This window comes from Macaca mulatta, chromosome 19 (assembly GCF_049350105.2).
Source record: "Macaca mulatta isolate MMU2019108-1 chromosome 19, T2T-MMU8v2.0, whole genome shotgun sequence".
NCBI classification, from domain to species: Eukaryota; Metazoa; Chordata; class Mammalia; order Primates; family Cercopithecidae; genus Macaca; species Macaca mulatta.
Window position 1 is genome coordinate 53,870,194 of NC_133424.1, and position 17,095 is coordinate 53,887,288.

The window sequence follows — 17,095 nt, forward strand, 5'->3', positions numbered from 1 at the left end:
CTGCCGCCCACTGGTGGACTGGAAGGGAAGTGTGGGTGGCCCTAGTCCCAGGCCAGGCTGTGTGTTTTATTCCACAAGGATCTGCACATTTCACACGAGGTCACATATATGTTATGTTACAGCTCCATCACCTTCCAGCCCCATGAGTCCCAGTCTCTGTAGCTCTATGTTCACTGTTCTCCCTCTTTCACAATCGGGAGTCCCAAACGCAGATTTTTGTCACCTTCTGTGGGTTTGTGTTTGTGTGCCGTAGGTGGCACTGTGTATACCCTTGGGACAGTGATGTCTGGGGCTGAGCACTGCACATGGGCTTGGGAGCAGAAGAGGGAGCAGCAGGGCGGGAGGATCAATGCCACGGGAGCAGGGACAAGTCATTTTCATTTTCTGATGCCCAGGGACCAGAACCCAGGATTCTGACTCCAGGGCACAGTACCACACCCTGCTGGTGTCCCTGGATGTCATGAGTGCTTATAGTGTCATGCTGCCTTGGCATTCATTTTTTAAGGTGTAAATTTATTTGCCTCACATCAGAGGCAGGCCTTGGTCACCCTGGCAGTTTTCAATACTCTATCTGGTTCAAGTGGCTCTAGTTGGTGGCCAGAGATAAAATCTTAGAGGCATCTCTTCTGCTTGGTGTGCTGGGCTCCCCTCTCTCCAGCTGCTTTCTTTAAACTGATAAATCCGATATTTGCCCTCACATTTAAAGTGACCACTTCTCAGTCACAGCATGATCTCCTGGTCCCAGTGTTTGCTGCTTGCTTTAAACACATCCATTAAAGTTCCCTGCTGGAAACCTGTCAGATAACACCTGGACTTACTAAAGCCATCGGCTTACCGGGCTCTTCTCTCCTCCCTGCCTGGGCTCACTGACCTCTGTATCTGTGGTCTCCAGGTGTGCCGAGTGCTCCCCAGTGTCTGTAAGTAGTAAAAACACTTACACTTTCATGCCGTGGTTGTATAACTATAGCCTCACATGCCATCCAGGGCCTGACATCGAGGCTGCCCTGTGGGATCTTTGCTGGTTGAACCCCTGCTGGAGCTCTTGTTTTGGGACCTCTGGTTATTCTGGGGACAGGAGTTTCCAGCTAACTTGATTGAAAACCTGATACATTTCATTGAAAGCACTGGGTTAGATGATGTATTCATGGACTTCAGCTGCCAAAACAGACACATTAGCCTGGATGAATTAAATAATAGAAATCGATTTTGCACAGTTCTGTGAATAATGTGCTGTTTTAACCACTTTCAAATGTGCAATCAAATGGAATTAATAACATACACAGTGTTCAGTTACCATCACCACTATTTTTCCTAGAAAATTTTTATCATTTTAAACTGAAACTTTGTATCTTTTAAACAATAATAACTCCCTGTATTTTCCATCCTAGACATTGATCATCTCTGCTCTGTCTCTCTGAATTTGCCTATTCTTGATGTTTCATATAAATGGAATTATACATATATTTTATTTTGTTTCTGACATATTTCACTTAGCATAAGATTTCCAAAGTCCACGCATGTTCCAGCGGATGTCAGAGCCTCATTCCTCTTTATGGTAGATAAACATTCCATTGTATGTGTCACCACATTTGTTTATTCATGTGTTGATGAACACTTGGATTGTTTTACATTCTATCTTTTGTGAGTAATGCTGCAATCAACATTCCCATGCGAGTACCTGTTTGAGTCCCTGGATTCAATTCTTTGGGTATATACCTAGGAACGGATGCTGTTTCATATGAGAATTCTATGATTAGCTTCTTGAGGAACAGCACAACTGTTTCTCCTAGTGGCTGTACATTTTTATAATCTCACCAGCAATGTATGAGGATTCCAAATTCTACATAAGGCTTTCACTTGTTATTTAACATTTTAAAAGAATGTTAGCCATATTTGTAGGTGTAGTGTGGGATCTCATTGTGGCTTTGACTTTGTATTTTCCTGATGACTAATGATGTTGAGTTTCTTTTCATGTCCCTCTTGATGATTTGCATATCTTCTTTGAAGAAATGTTCATTTGAGTCCTTTGCCCATTTATATAAATTGGGTGGTTTGTCTTTGTGTTGTTGAGTTGTAGCCGTTCTTTATACATTCTGGGCATGAAACCATTGTCTATGTGATTTGCAACTATTATGTGTCATTCTGTGTTTGGTCTTTTTATTTTCTTGATAATATCCTTTGATGCACAAAAGGCTTACATCTTTAGCTCAATTTATCTATTTTTCCTTTTTGTTTCTCATGCATTTGGGTCATACCTGAGAATCCATTGCACATTTGAGGTCATTAAGTTTTACCCCTATGTCTTTTTCTAAGATGTTTTTATGGTTATAGATCTTATAATTAACTCACTGATCCATTTTTAGATAATTGTTTGATATGGTTGGAAGCATAGTTCTTTAAGTTTATTGTTTTGCACGTGGTTATCTAGTTGTTTGTGCACCGTTATTTGAGAGGATGATTGTTGCTCCATTAAATTATCTTGACACCCTTATGCGAGAGCAATGAGCTATAAGGGTGAGGGTTTATTTCTGGACTCTCGATTCTATCCCTTTGGTCACTATTTGTATTCTTATGCCAGCAGCCACTGTTTTTAACAGTTGTAATGTCTTGTGAGAGTTCAAATAAGAAAGTTCAAGTTCTGCAATTTATTTTGGCAAAATTGTTTTGGCTATTTCAAGGGTACTTTTTTGAAAAGTAGGAGGCCCATGTTTTGAAATTGGAAAGTCTTTTCTGTCTTCCTTCGTAGGGAAATTTTGCAGTGTAGGGATGTTTTCAGGAACTTTATCAAAGTAGGTAAATTGTCACCACTTCCTTTGCTGAGGTACTCTGTTAAAATGTGTGTTGCCTCCCGTTGAGGAATTGAGAGATCCTGGAAGCACTTACCCATGTGGTGAGGGACAGTGAGCTCCTTAATGAGGGGCACAGAAGACATTGTTTTGGGACTCAATGTTGTCAGGGATGGTGTGTGCATCTCTACTTCTTTATTTTTTTGTACAGGTTGCATCTCTGCTGGACATACTAGATATTGAAATCTTTGTTCATTCTCTTGGTTCTGGGTTGGCTGACCTGTCAGCTGGAGCTGGAGGACATGCGTGGCAGGGGAGTGACCCCCATGGGAAAGAGCAGGGCTCAGCAGAGTGAAAGCAGCTGGGACCCAGAGAAGCCAGGGAGGTCTGACTCTTAGAAGCCAAAGACCAGCAGGTGGGTGTCCTCAGGTGCAAATGGACTGCACTGGTACTCATTGCAGTTGACTGGAAAAAGGTTAGAGGCTTTGGATATTCCATTTTCTCTCTCAGCTCTTCAGCAGGAGACTTGGGTCCTGGGCTGGTACTGTCGTGCAGCAGGGGCAAGGTAGACAGGAATGGCTGCATATGAGGCCTAAGTCCATGTCATCCTCTCAGGCATTGCCACTGAAGATGGAGAATTTTGTTCAGAGACCCAGCCTGGGCACATGGGAGGAGCCACCTTATTAAAATTAATTTAAGAAAATAGTATGCATGCTTTATTCTTCTAGAATAATTATTAATGTCATGTTTTACAATGTATCTCTTAAAGGAATGGTGAGAATCATCTACGTAAAGTATGTTTTAGTTGGTCTTTTGTATAATTGCAGCTTTCACTCATTCTTATAGAAACCATTTCCTTTGGGAACACACAGGCAGTATCTCTGTGTTCATTTCTACTGGGAAATCTTTATGCAGGGTGGAGAGGGTCACATTTCCTAATGAACCCTCATAAGAGATGGAAAGCATCTGACTACCAGAAAAAGTGTCCAAATGCTGCTGGTAATGATCATGGGGCTGCAGGTAGAGGTCAGTTTAAGGAGGTGTCAGGGAAAGTAATTTTGAGAGTCTTTTTTTTTTTTTTTTTTTTTAACAAAATCATGGGCAGAAGCCACCACCTGGACCCACCACATATTGGAATGGATGAGGGACAGAAATAGAGCTCAGTAAATTAATAATGAAATCCTGGAGTGGGCAAGAGGTTTGAGAGGATGACGGGTGTGTGAGGTGAATGGGTGAATGTTGAGAATGTTCAAAACATCTTCTTCTCCATAATAAGAGAGGGTTTAGGCCCCTGAGTCAGACAGTGTCCGGGCCAGGGGGAGCAGGATGTTGTCAGCTCTCCTGGCCAAAAGTGAGACTCCAGCAGTGTCGTTACTTGGTCCAGTTTGGGATTTATTTATATTTTAAAAATGATCCAACAGTATACAATTTTGAAAATATACAAAAATCCTTATGCTACCATTCATAGATAGCCAAGATGGCTTTTTACCTTCTCCTTCCATCAATCTCTACCACTTACTCACCTCAGCTTGCTCCTTGGACCTTAATTCCCTCCACTTGAACTTGCCCTTAGTTTAAGTCAAGTAATCTCTTGACTTCCTTGGCCCCTTTCTGATCCTTAGCAGGTTGTCCTCTAGAGGGCACCCTCACCTTTCCTGTAGCTTCTCAGGATCCAGATGCCCCTGCCTTGTGTGGGCACCAGGGATATGGCCCTGTGCCTGTGTCCCTGAAGGTCCTGTCACTCAGGACCTTTGTGTGAGAGCAGCTGAGGTGATATTACCCTCCCCTACTTTTCTGGGAACATAAAAATTTGTACAAACCTTGTAGAGTAAAATTTCTTAATGCATGTGAAAATTAAAAAAATATATATTTTTGCCTCCCAAACTTTACTGGGAAAAATTTATTACAGTCCCAGTCATAAAAAATGACACATAATCAGGGTTATTCACTGTATTGTTTGTTTAACAGCAAAATATTGGGAACAACCTAGACTTTCACTGGCACAATGCTAATTAAACAGGTTACCTTATATCTACACAACAGAATATGATGCAGCTGCATAAAAAGTATAGACTCTTTCAGCTATTCATACAGAAACACCTCCATGTTCTGTTTTAATTATTGCATGTAAACATCACAGAATAAGATGCAGTTTTTGTACTACATCTGACCTTAGAACATTACTTTACTTTTTTTTTTTAATTTAAAGGAGAGGGTCTCACTCTCATACCCAGGCTGAAGCGCAGTGGCAAGATCCTAATTGACTGCAGCGTCAACCTCTGAGCTCAATTGATCCTCCTGTCTCAGTCTCCTGAGTAGCTGGAATCACAAGCACATGCCAGCCTGCCTAGCTCATTTTTTGTGTTTGTTTCTGTAGAGATGGGGTTTCACCCAGGCTGGTGAAATCCCAGGCTGGTCTGAAACTTTTGGGCTAAAGTGATCTGCCCACTTTCACTCCCAAAATGCTGGAATTACAAGCAAGTGTCATCACACTTGATTCTGCTTTTTTTTTTTTTTTTTTTTTTTTTTAATTGGACTGCAGTCTACTCACTCATCTGTTTCCCCATCAGGTGATTTCTATTTTTCCTCAATTTCTCTATCATATGTCCATGCCAAAATCCAGATGTATTTGCTTTTGTTTAGAATTAGATTTTTTTTCTTAAAAGAGAAGCCGTAGGAATATTCTCCTAGCTGATTTTCAGGATTCTAATCTTCACTGTCTAAGTCAAAGGTTTCCAATTCCGGATACTGATTAGAGTCACTTGTAGGTCATTTAAAGCCTACCAATGCCTGTACCATCCCGCTAGTGTATCTGATTTGGCTGATGTGTGCTGTGGTCCAGGTATTGGTTGTTTAAAAATGCTTTCAAGGAAAAGGGTCATTTTGCAGTGGAGGAACTTTAGCCCAGTGATTAAAGTTGACATCCCCAGTAATCAGAGATAATGACATCTTAGGGCCTTGTAATATAATGGATGGAGAAGGTGCAGCATCATCCCTGTGGTATTCTTGTACAAAGTGTATAACCTGAGTTTAATCATGAGAAAATATTAGAAAAGTCCAAACTGAGGGTCATTCTACAAAATAAGTAACCAATACTCTTCAAAAATGTGAAGGTCTTAAAGGTAAATCCTAACTCTCCCAGATTAAAGCAGACTGAGAGAACAGTACAATGAAGAGCCATACATGATATTAGATTGGATCCTCATCCAGTAAAAGGACATTAGTCAGAAGATAGAGGGGATTTGGATAAGGTCTGTACAGGCATTCATTTTACAATGTTAATAATCATTTATTGATTTTGATTATTAGGTGCTTATCTTTAATGTTAATATTTGGGGAAGTTGAATGAAAAGCATGTGAGGACTTTGCCTAGTTTTGGAACATTTTTGAAAGTCTGAAATTATTTCAAAATTAAACATGAAAAGGAAAGAAAAGAAATATAGATCTTTTAGATATTTCTATTAAGTGTCCAAAGTTGAAGATCATTTCCCAACTTATCTTGCCTAATACTGATCAGAGTAATCTTCCTGGAAATGCTGTTTGTCATGTTTGTGACCTTCTCAAAGCTTTCCAGTGACTTCTCTTATCTGTGGGATGAAGTTCCCATTACGTAGTCTGCCATGCAGTGTCCTCATAGCATGGCCCTAATCTCCTTTTTTTTTTTTAATCTGTGTTGAAAGACCTGACCAACATTTTACTTTCTTATGGCCAAACTTGTTCTAATTTTTTCTTGCTTGTCTGATGCCCTTCCCTGTCTTCTCAACTGTGGGACTTTAGTCAAGGTAGTGGGAAATATTTTAGAAGAAAAATTATAAAGATAGTTATAGGAAATAGTCACAAACCTTCTTGGAAGTCTGGGGGTTTGCATAGCTTCAGTAAAAGGTTTGGCTGAAGGCAGCTGAATAATCTTAAAAGCTTAGGACATAGATACACAGGAATGTAGAGGAGTTTATCTAAATATCTTGTTTACTCAGGTGGTCCTAAAACCAACATTTAATCTTTTTTTTTTTTTTTTTTTTTTGAGACGGAGTCTCGCTCTGCCGCCCAGGCTGGAGTGCAGTGGCCGGATCTCAGCTCACTGCAAGCTCCGCCTCCCGGGTTCACGCCATTCTCCTGCCTCAGCCTCCCGAGTAGTTGGGACTACAGGCGCCCGCCACCGCGCCAGGCTAGTTTTTTGTATTTTTTAGTAGAGACGGGGTTTCACCGTGTTAGCCAGAATGGTCTGGATCTCCTGACCTCGTGATCCGCCCATCTCGGCCTCCCAAAGTGCTGGGATTACAGGGTTGAGCCACCGCGCCCAACCTAACATGCTGGGGGAACTACTCTCCAGGAGGTTGGCAATGTCAATTACCTTGTAGTGGTGTTTACTCAAGACCTTTGTCATTTAATCTGTACTAAATAAATGCGAACTTCCCTGGCTGATCAGGGCCTCTGCTGTTAACTCTTTACAGCACCCTTCTTGGTACCAGTGAGTGACAGGGCCACCTAGCCTGCTCTTTCACTGGATATTTGTGTCTGAGTGTATTTGTTCATCCATTGCTGGGTCAGGGTCTGCTGGTCGGGCCCAGAAAGTAGGTGCCCCATGTGAGGACCTGGCATGTTGGTGTCCAGGTCTGAGGTATAGCTGCAAATAATTGCGACAGAACCCTCGAAAACGAAGGTGAAGACTGTGCAGTTGGTAAGCCAGTAAGCCGATAAGTCAGTAGGTCAGTAGGTCATCGGTGCCCACTTGCGATCTCCAAGTTCGAGGGAATTGTTCAGGGTAGGGTTTTATCTCGGGACAACAGTTATCAGCATAACAGAAGCAGTATCTAAAAGCATTCAAACAGCTGCTTAAAGCCACTGAAGCCTCGGTTTTGCAGGCTCAATTAAGGGACCTAATGCAAATTGTATCACTTAACCCATGATTCCCGAAAGAAGGTAACCTAGACGTAGAGGTTTGGGAAGAATTGGGAGGAAATTTTTTTTTTTTTTTTTGAGACAGAGTTTCACTCTGTCACCCAGGCTGGAGTGCAGTGGCGCGATATCGGCTCACTGCAAGCTCCGTCTCCTGGGTTCACGCCATTCTCTTCCCTCAGCCCCCTGAGTCGCTGGGACTACAAGCACCCGCCACCATGCCTGGCTAATTTTTTTTGTATTTTTGGTAGAGACGGGGTTTCACCATGTTAGCCAGGATGATCTCAATCTCCTGACCTCATATGCAAGAGCAACAGGTCCCAGTATAATCTTTAATGCTATGGGCTTTAGTGAGGGCGATTCTGGTCCTATTATACACAGAAGAGCCTAAAAAGGGGAAGGAGAGAGAACCATCACCTACTTTACCACCCCTGAGTGCCTGAGGTTTTTTATATTTTCTTTTGTTTTCCAAATGTGTTAAGCTCCCAGGAGGGCTTGTCATAAGAAGTCCCATCCATCATGGACTTTTGCCACCCCAAGTCTTGTTGGTTCGATAGGACTGTGGCAAGAAGAGTCTTTTGCTATCCTAAGCCTGTTCCTGAGAGTACATATTTTATTTTGTTGGGGTGGGGGAAAAGATCACTGGGATTGGTTTTTCACTGAAGAGGCTGTTGGATTGAGTCACTTAGAATCAATACATCACTGGAAATTCTAATAGTCCATGGCCAGAAGATGGATTTTTAAATTGAGACCTCTAAGTTAAAAAATATTTTAGAGCTCTCTTATTCCAAGTGGTTGATCAGAGGATTGAATTTCAAATAAAGACACCCAATAGTGTTATGGCTAGCTTTAAAATTTCTTTTGAGTAAATTGCAGAGCAAAAATCTGACCTAAAACAAAGTTAAGCTTTTTTTGTAAGCTCAAACTGCTTGCCTTAGATCCTCTGAGAAAATAAGAATAAAAGCCACTTTACCTTGTCATCGAATAGTTAAAAATTTTATGCTTTTACTGCTGCATCCTGGATTTAATTTCTGATGAGGGGACCAGCCTTATTTGTTTTGATGTTTGTGTGATTTTTGAGTTTTTGAATTGCTCTTTCACATCTTTGGAGATGTCTCATACATGCTTGGGTAAGCCATAATGTTGGTTAAGGCTTATTAGTTTCATTTGGGGGGATACTTTTGGTAAAAAAAAAAAATCAAAAAAAAATCAAAAGCCAGAAACATCAGCTGTTTGTCCTACTTTAAATCTGACAATAAGAAATCTGAAGCCGGGCACAGTGGCTCACGCCTGTAATCCCAGCACTTTGGGAGGCTGAGGCGGGCGAATCACGAGGTCAGGAGATCGAAACCATCCTGGGTAACACGGTGAAACCCCTTCTCTACTAAAAATACAAACAATTAGCTGGGCTTGGTGGCGGGCGCCTGTAGTCCCAGCTACTCCGGAGGCTGAGGCAGGAGAATGGTGTGAACTCGGGAGGCAGAGGCTGCAGTGAGCTGAGTTTGCACCACTGCACTCCGGCCTGGGTGATAGAGCGAGACTCCGTCTTAAAAAAAATAATAAAATAAAAAGAAAGAAAATCTGAAAGTGTTAGAGTAGGTAGCTGGTCAGATGTGTGCAGGGCAGGAGAGATCCTTCCACTCCCCCACACTAGAGATGTCAAGTGAACATCACCAGGTGATGGTCAAGTCAGGTGGTTGTTAACTGTCTCTCTCTAAAGTAGTAATTGGTTGCAGGTAGTGCCAGGGAAATACAGTCTTACAATAGATAGAAAACACCTGCAACAGGTGATCAGCAGCTTCCTGATAAGTTCTCAGAAGTTGAGCAAGTTGGCTCATATATACGCATTAAGAGGTAACATAATAGAGTTTCTGATACATGACCTTCAGGAACATTTTTTTTTTTTTTCCATTTTAGAAGAATTTTTTAGGAACTATGTTTTTAAATGTTTATAATTTTATTTTATTTTAAAATCTTTTATTTTCATAGGTTTTTGTGGATTTGGTATTTAATTACGTAAGTTCTCTAGTGGTGATTTGTGAGATTTTGGTGCACCCATCACCCGAGCAGTATACAATGAACTCAATTTGTAGTCTTTTATCCCTCACCCCTTTGCCACCCTTTTCCCTAAGTCTATTGTATCATTGTTATGCCTTTGCATCCTCATAGCTTAGCTCCCACTTATGAGTGAGAACATCCAGTGTTTGGTTTTCATTCCTGAGTTACTTCACTTAGAATAATAGTCTCCAGTTTCTTCCAGGTTGCTGCGAATGCCATTAATTCCTTCCTTTTATGGCTGAGTAGTATTCAATCATATATATACCACAATTTCTTTATCCACTCATTTATAGTTAACATTCCCACCAGCAGTGTAGACATATTCCCTTTTCTTTTTTTTTTTTTGTAAATTTATTTATTATTATTATACTTTAAGTTGTAGGGTACATGTGCATAACGTGCAGGTTTGTTACATATGTATACTTGTGCCATGTTGGTGTGCTGCACCCATCAACTCATCATTTACATCAGGTATAACTCCCAATGCAATCCGTCCCCCCTCCCCCCTCCCCATGATAGGCCCCTGTGTGTGATGTTCCCCTTCCGATGAGTGAGAACATGCGGTGTTTGGTTTTCTGTTCTTGTGATAGTTTGCTAAGAATGATGGTTTCCAGCTGCATCCATGTCCCTACAAAGGACACAAACTCATCCTTTTTGATGGCTGCATAGTATTCCATGGTGTATATGTGCCACATTTTCTTAATCCAATCTGTCACTGACGGACATTTGGGTTGATTCCAAGTCTTTGCTATTGTGAATAGTGCTGCAATCAACATACGTGTGCATGTGTCTTTATAGCAGCATAATTTATAATCCTTTGGGTATATACCCAGTAATGGGATGGTTGGGTCATATGGTACATCTAGTTCTAGATCCTTGAGGAATCGCCATACTGTTTTCCATAATGGTTGAACTAGTTTACAATCCCACCAACAGTGTAAAAGTGTTCCTATTTCTCCACATCCTCTCCAGCACCTGTTGTTTCCTGACTTTTTAATGATCGCCATTCTAACTGGTGTGAGATGGTATCTCATTGTGGTTTTGATTTGCATTTCTCTGATGGCCAGTGATGATGAGCATTTTTTCATGTGTCTGTTGGCTGTATGAATGTCTTCTTTTGAGAAATGTCTGTTCATATCCTTTGCCCACTTTTTGATGGGGTTGTTTGTTTTTTTTCTTGTAAATTTGTTTGAGTTCTTTGTAGGTTCTGGATATTAGCCCTTTGTCAGATGAGTAGATTGCAAAAATGTTCTCCCATTCTGCCATTGCTTTTGGTGTTTTAGACATGAAGTCTTTGCCCATGCCTGTGTCCTGAATGGTACTACCTAGGTTTTCCTCTAGGGTTTTTATGGTATTAGGTCTAACATTTAAGTCTCTAATCCATCTTGAATTAATTTTCGTATAAGGAGTAAGGAAAGGATCCAGTTTCAGCTTTCTACTTATGGCTAGCCAATTTTCCCAGCACCATTTATTAAATAGGGAATCCTTTCCCCATTTCTTGTTTCTCTCAGGTTTGTCAAAGATCAGATGGCTGTAGATGTGTGGTATTATTTCTGAGGACTCTGTTCTCTTCCATTGGTCTATATCTCTGTTTTGGTACCAGTACCATGCTGTTTTGGTTACTGTAGCCTTGTAGTATAGTTTGAAGTCAGGTAGCGTGATGCCTCCAGCTTTGTTCTTTTGACTTAGGATTGTCTTGGAGATGCGGGCTCTTTTTTGGTTCCATATGAACTTTAAAGCAGTTTTTTCCAATTCTGTGAAGAAACTCATTGGTAGCTTGATGGGGATGGCATTGAATCTATAAATAACCTTGGGCAGTATGGCCATTTTCACGATATTGATTCTTCCTATCCATGAGCATGGTATGTTCTTCCATTTGTTTGTGTCCTCTTTGATTTCACTGAGCAGTGGTTTGTAGTTCTCCTTGAAGAGGTCCTTTACATCCCTTGTAAGTTGGATTCCTAGGTATTTGATTCTCTTTGAAGCAATTGTGAATGGAAGTTCATTCCTGATTTGGCTCTCTGTTTGTCTGTTACTGGTGTATAAGAATGCTTGTGATTTTTGCACATTCATTTTGTATCCTGAGACTGCTGAAGTTGCTTATCAGCTTAAGGAGATTTTGGGCTGAGACGATGGGGTTTTCTAAATATACAATCATGTCATCTGCAAACAGGGACAGTTTGACTTCTTCTTTTCCTAACTGAATACCCTTGATTTCTTTCTCTTGCCTAATTGCCCTAGCCAGAACTTCCAACACTATGTTGAATAGGAGTGGTGAGAGAGGGCATCCCTGTCTTGTGCCAGTTTTCAAAGGGAATTTTTCCAGTTTTTGCCCATTCAGTATGATATTGGCTGTGGGTTTGTCATAAATAGCTCTTATTATTTTGAGGTACATTGCATCAATACCGAATTTATTAAGCGTTTTTAGCATGAAGGGCTGTTGAATTTTGTCAAAAGCCTTTTCTGCATCTATTGAGATAATCATGTGGTTCTTGTCTTTGCTTCTGTTTATATGCTGGATTATGTTTATTGATTTGTGAATGTTGAACCATCCTTGCATCCCAGGGATGAAGCCCACTTGATCATGGTGGATAAGCTTTTTGATGTGTTGCTGAATCCGGTTTGCCAGTATTTTATTGAAGATTTTTGCATCGATGTTCATCAGGGATATTGGTCTAAAATTCTCTTTTTTTGTTGTGTCTCTGCCAGGCTTTGGTATCAGGATGATGTTGGCCTCATCAAATGAGTTAGGGAGGATTCCCTCTTTTTCTATTGATAGGAATAGTTTCAGAAGGAATGGTACCAACTCCTCCTTGTACCTCTGGTAGAATTCAGCTGTGAATCCATCTGGTCCTGGACTTTTTTTGGTTGGTAGGGTATTAATTATTGCCTCAATTTCAGAGCCTGCTATTGGTCTATTCAGGGATTCAGTGTCTTCCTGGTTTAGTCTTGGGAGAGTGTAAGTGTACAGGAAATTATCCATTTCTTCTAGATTTTCCAGTTTATTTGCGTAGAGGTGTTTATAGTATTCTCTGATGGTAGTTTGTATTTCTGTGGGGTCGGTGGTGATATTCCCTTTATCATTTTTAATTGCGTCAATTTGATTCTTCTCTCTTTTCTTCTTTATTAGTCTTGCTAGTGGTCTGTCAATTTTGTTGATCTTTTCAAAAAACCAACTCCTGGATTCATTGATTTTTTGGAGAGTTTTTTGTGTCTCTATCTCCTTCAGTACTGCTCTGATCTTAGTTATTTCTAGCCTTCTGCTAGCTTTCGAATGTGTTTGCTCTTGCTTCTCTAGTTCTTTTAATTGTGATGTTAGAGTGTCAATTTTAGATCTTTCCTGCTTTCTCTTGTGGGCATTTAGTGCTATAAATTTCCCTCTACACACTGCTTTAAATGTGTCCCAGAGATTCTGGTATGTTGTATCTTTGTTCTCATTGGTTTCAAAGAACATCTTTATTTCTGCCTTCATTTCGTTATGTACCCAGTAGTCATTCAGGAGCAGGTTGTTCAGTTTCCATGTAGTTGAGCGGTTTTCATTGAGTTTCTTAGTCCTGAGTTCTAGTTTGATTGCACTGTGGTCTGAGAGACAGTTTGTTATAATTTCTGTTCTTGTACATTTGCTGAGGAGTGCTTTACTTCCAAGTACGTGGTCGATTTTGGAGTAAGTACGATGTGGTGCTGAGAAGAATGTATATTCTGTTGATTTGGGGTGGAGAGTTCTATAGATGTCTATTAGGTCTGCTTGCTGCAGAGATGAGTTCAATTCCTGGATATCCTTGTCAACTTTCTGTCTCGTTGATCTGTCTAATGTTGACAGTGGAGTGTTGAAGTCTCCCATTATTATTGTATGGGAGTCTAAGTCTCTTTGTAAGTCTCTAAGGACTTGCTTTATGAATCTGGGTGCTCCTGTATTGGGTGAATATATATTTAGGATAGTTAGCTCTTCCTGTTGAATTGATCCCTTTACCATTATGTAATGGCCTTCTTTGTCTCTTTTGATCTTTGATGGTTTAAAGTCTGTTTTATCAGAGACTAGTATTGCAACCCCCGCCTTTTTTTGTTCTCCATTTGCTTGGTAAATCTTCCTCCATCCCTTTATTTTGAGCCTATGTATGTCTCTGCGTGTGAGATGGGTCTCCTGAATACAGCAGACTGATGGGTCTTGACTCTTTATCCAGTTTGCCAGTCTGTGTCTTTTAATTGGAGCATTTAGTCCATTTACATTTAAGGTTAAGATTGTTATGTGTGAACTTGATCCTGCCATTATGATATTATCTGGTTATTTTGCTCGTTAGTTGATGCAGTTTCTTCCTAGCCTCGATGGTCTTTACATTTTGGCATGTTTTTGCAATGGCTGGTACCGGTTGTTCCTTTCCATGTTTAGTGCTTCCTTCAGGGTCTCTTGTATGGCAGGCCTAGTGGTGACAAAATCTCTAAGCATTTGCTTATCTGTAAAGGATTTTATTTTCCTTCACTTATGAAACTTAATTTGGCTGGATATGAAATTCTGGGTTTAAAATTCTTTTCTTTAAGAATGTTGAATATTGGCCCCCACTCTCTTCTGGCTTGGAGAGTTTCTGCCGAGAGATCTGCTGTTAGTCTGATGGGCTTCCCTTTGTGGGTAACCCGACCTTTCTCTCTGGCTGCCCTTAAGATTTTTTCCTTCATTTCAACTTTGGTGAATCTGGCAATTATGTGTCTTGGAGTTGCTCTTCTCGAGGAGTATCTTTGTGGCATTCTCTGTATTTCCTGGATTTGAATGTTGGCCTGCCCTACTAGGTTGGGAAAGTTCTCCTGGATGATATCCTGAAGAGTGTTTTCCAACTTGGTTCCATTTTCCCCCTCACTTTCAGGCACCCCAATCAGACGTAGATTTGGTCTTTTTACATAATCCCATACTTCTTGCAGGCTTTGTTCATTTCTTTTTCTTCTTTTTTCTTTTGGTTTCTCTTCTCGCTTCATTTCATTCATTTGATCCTCAATCACAGATACTCTTTCTTCCAGTTGATCGAGTTGGTTACTGAAGCTTGTGCATTTGTCACGTATTTCTTGTGTCATGGTTTTCATCTCTTTCATTTCGTTTATGACCTTCTCTGCATTAATTACTCTAGCCATCAATTCTTCCACTTTTTTTTCAAGATTTGTAGTTTCTTTGCGCTGGGTACATAATTCCTCCTTTAGCTCTGAGAAATTTGATGGACTGAAGCCTTCTTCTCTCATCTCATCAAAGTCATTCTCCATCCAGCTTTGATCCGTTGCTGGCGATGAGCTGCGCTCCTTTGCCGGGGGAGATGTGCTCTTATTTTTTGAATTTCCAGCTTTTCTGCCCTGCTTTTTCCCCATCTTTGTGGTTTTATCTGCCTCTGGTCTTTGATGATGGTGATGTACTGATGGGGTTTTGGTTTAGGTGTCCTTCCTGTTTGATAGTTTTCCTTCTAACAGTCAGGACCCTCAGCTGTAGGTCTGTTGGAGATTGCTTGAGGTCCACTCCAGACCCTGTTTGCCTGGGTATCAGCAGCAGAGGCTGCAGAAGATAGAATATTTCTCAACAGCGAGTGTACCTGTCTGATTCTTGCTTTGGAAGCTTCCTCTCAGGGGTGTACTCCATGCTGTGAGGTGTGGGCTGTCAGACTGCCCCTAGTAGGGGATGTCTCCCAGTTAGGCTACTCAGGGGTCAGGGACCCACTTGAGCAGGGAGTCTGTTCCTTCTCAGATCTCAACCTCCGTGTTGGGAGATCCACTGCTCTCTTCAAAGCTGTCAGACAGAGTCGTTTGCGTCTGCAGAGGTTTCGGCTGTGTTTGTTATTGCCCTGTCCCCAGAGGTGGAGTCTGTAGAGACAGGCAGGTTTCCTTGAGCTGCTGTGAGCTCCACCCAGCTCGAGCTTCCCAGCAGCTTTGTTTACCTACTTAAGCCTCAGCAATGGCGGGCGCCCCTCCCCCAGCCTCGCTGCTGCCTTGCCGGTAGATCACAGACTGCTGTGCTAGCAATGAGGGAGGCTCCGTGGGTGTGGGACCCTCCCGGCCAGGTGTGGGATATGATCTCCTGGTGTGCCTGTTTGCTTAAAGCGCAGTATTGGGGTGGGAGTTACCCGATTTTCCAGGTGTTGTGTGTCTCAGTTCTCCTGGCTAGGAAAAGGGATTCCCTTCCCCCTTGCGCTTCCCAGGTGAGGCAATGCCTCGCCCTGCTTCAGCTCTCGCTGGTCGGGCTGCAGCAGCTGACCAGCACCGATTGTCCGGCACTCCCCAGTGAGATGAACCCAGTACCTCAGTTGAAAATGCAGAAATCACCGGTCTTCTGTGTCACTCGCGCTGGGAGTTGGAGACTGGAGCTGTTCCTATTCGGCCATCTTGCTCCGCCCACCGACATATTCCCTTTTCACCGCTTCCATATCAACATCTATTATTTTTATTTATTTATTTTTGAGATGGATGGAGTCTTGCTCTTTCACCCAGGTTGGAGTGCAGTGGCATGATCTTGGCTCACTGTAACTTCTGCCTCCCTGGTTCAAGCCATTCTTCTGCCTCAGCCACTGGAGTAGCTGGGATTACAGGCATGTGCCACCCCAGCTAGGCAATTTTTTTGCATTTTTAGTAGAGATAGGGTTTCACCATGTTGTACATGCTGGTGTCAAACCCCGGACCTTAAGTGATCTGCCTAACGTGCCCTCCCGAAGTGTTGGGATTACAGGTGTAAGCCATCATGCCTTGCCAACAACTATTACTTTTTTGTTTTTTGATTATGAACATTCTTGCAGGAGTAAGATGGTATCACATTGTGGTTTTGGTTTGCATTTCCCTGATCATTAGTGAAACTGAGCATTTTTTCATATGTTTGTCAGCCATTTGTTTATCTTGTTTTGAGAATTGTTTATTCATGTACTTAGCCCACTTTTTAATGGGATTGTTTGCCAATTTGTTTTGAGTTTCTTGTGGTTTCTGGATATGGTTATCTTTCAGATATATAGATTGTGAAGATTTTCTTTCACTCTGTGGGTTATATGTTTAGTCTGCTGACTGTTGCTTTGCTGTGCAGAAGGTCTTCAGTTTAATTAGTCTCACCTATTTATTTTTGCTTTTGTTGCATTTGCTTTTGGGTTCTTGGTCATGAACTTTTTGCCTAAGCGAATATCCAGAATGGTTTTTCCAATGTCATTTTCTAGAATTTTTATAGTTTCAGGTCTTAGATTTAAGTCCTATATTTATCTTGAGTTGATTTTTATATACAGTGAGAGATGGGGATCCAGTTTTATTCTACATTCGGCTTGCCAATTATTTCAGCACCGTTTGTTGGATAAGGTGTCCTTTACCCATTTTATGTGTTTGTTTGCTTTGTCAAAGATAAGTTGGCTGTA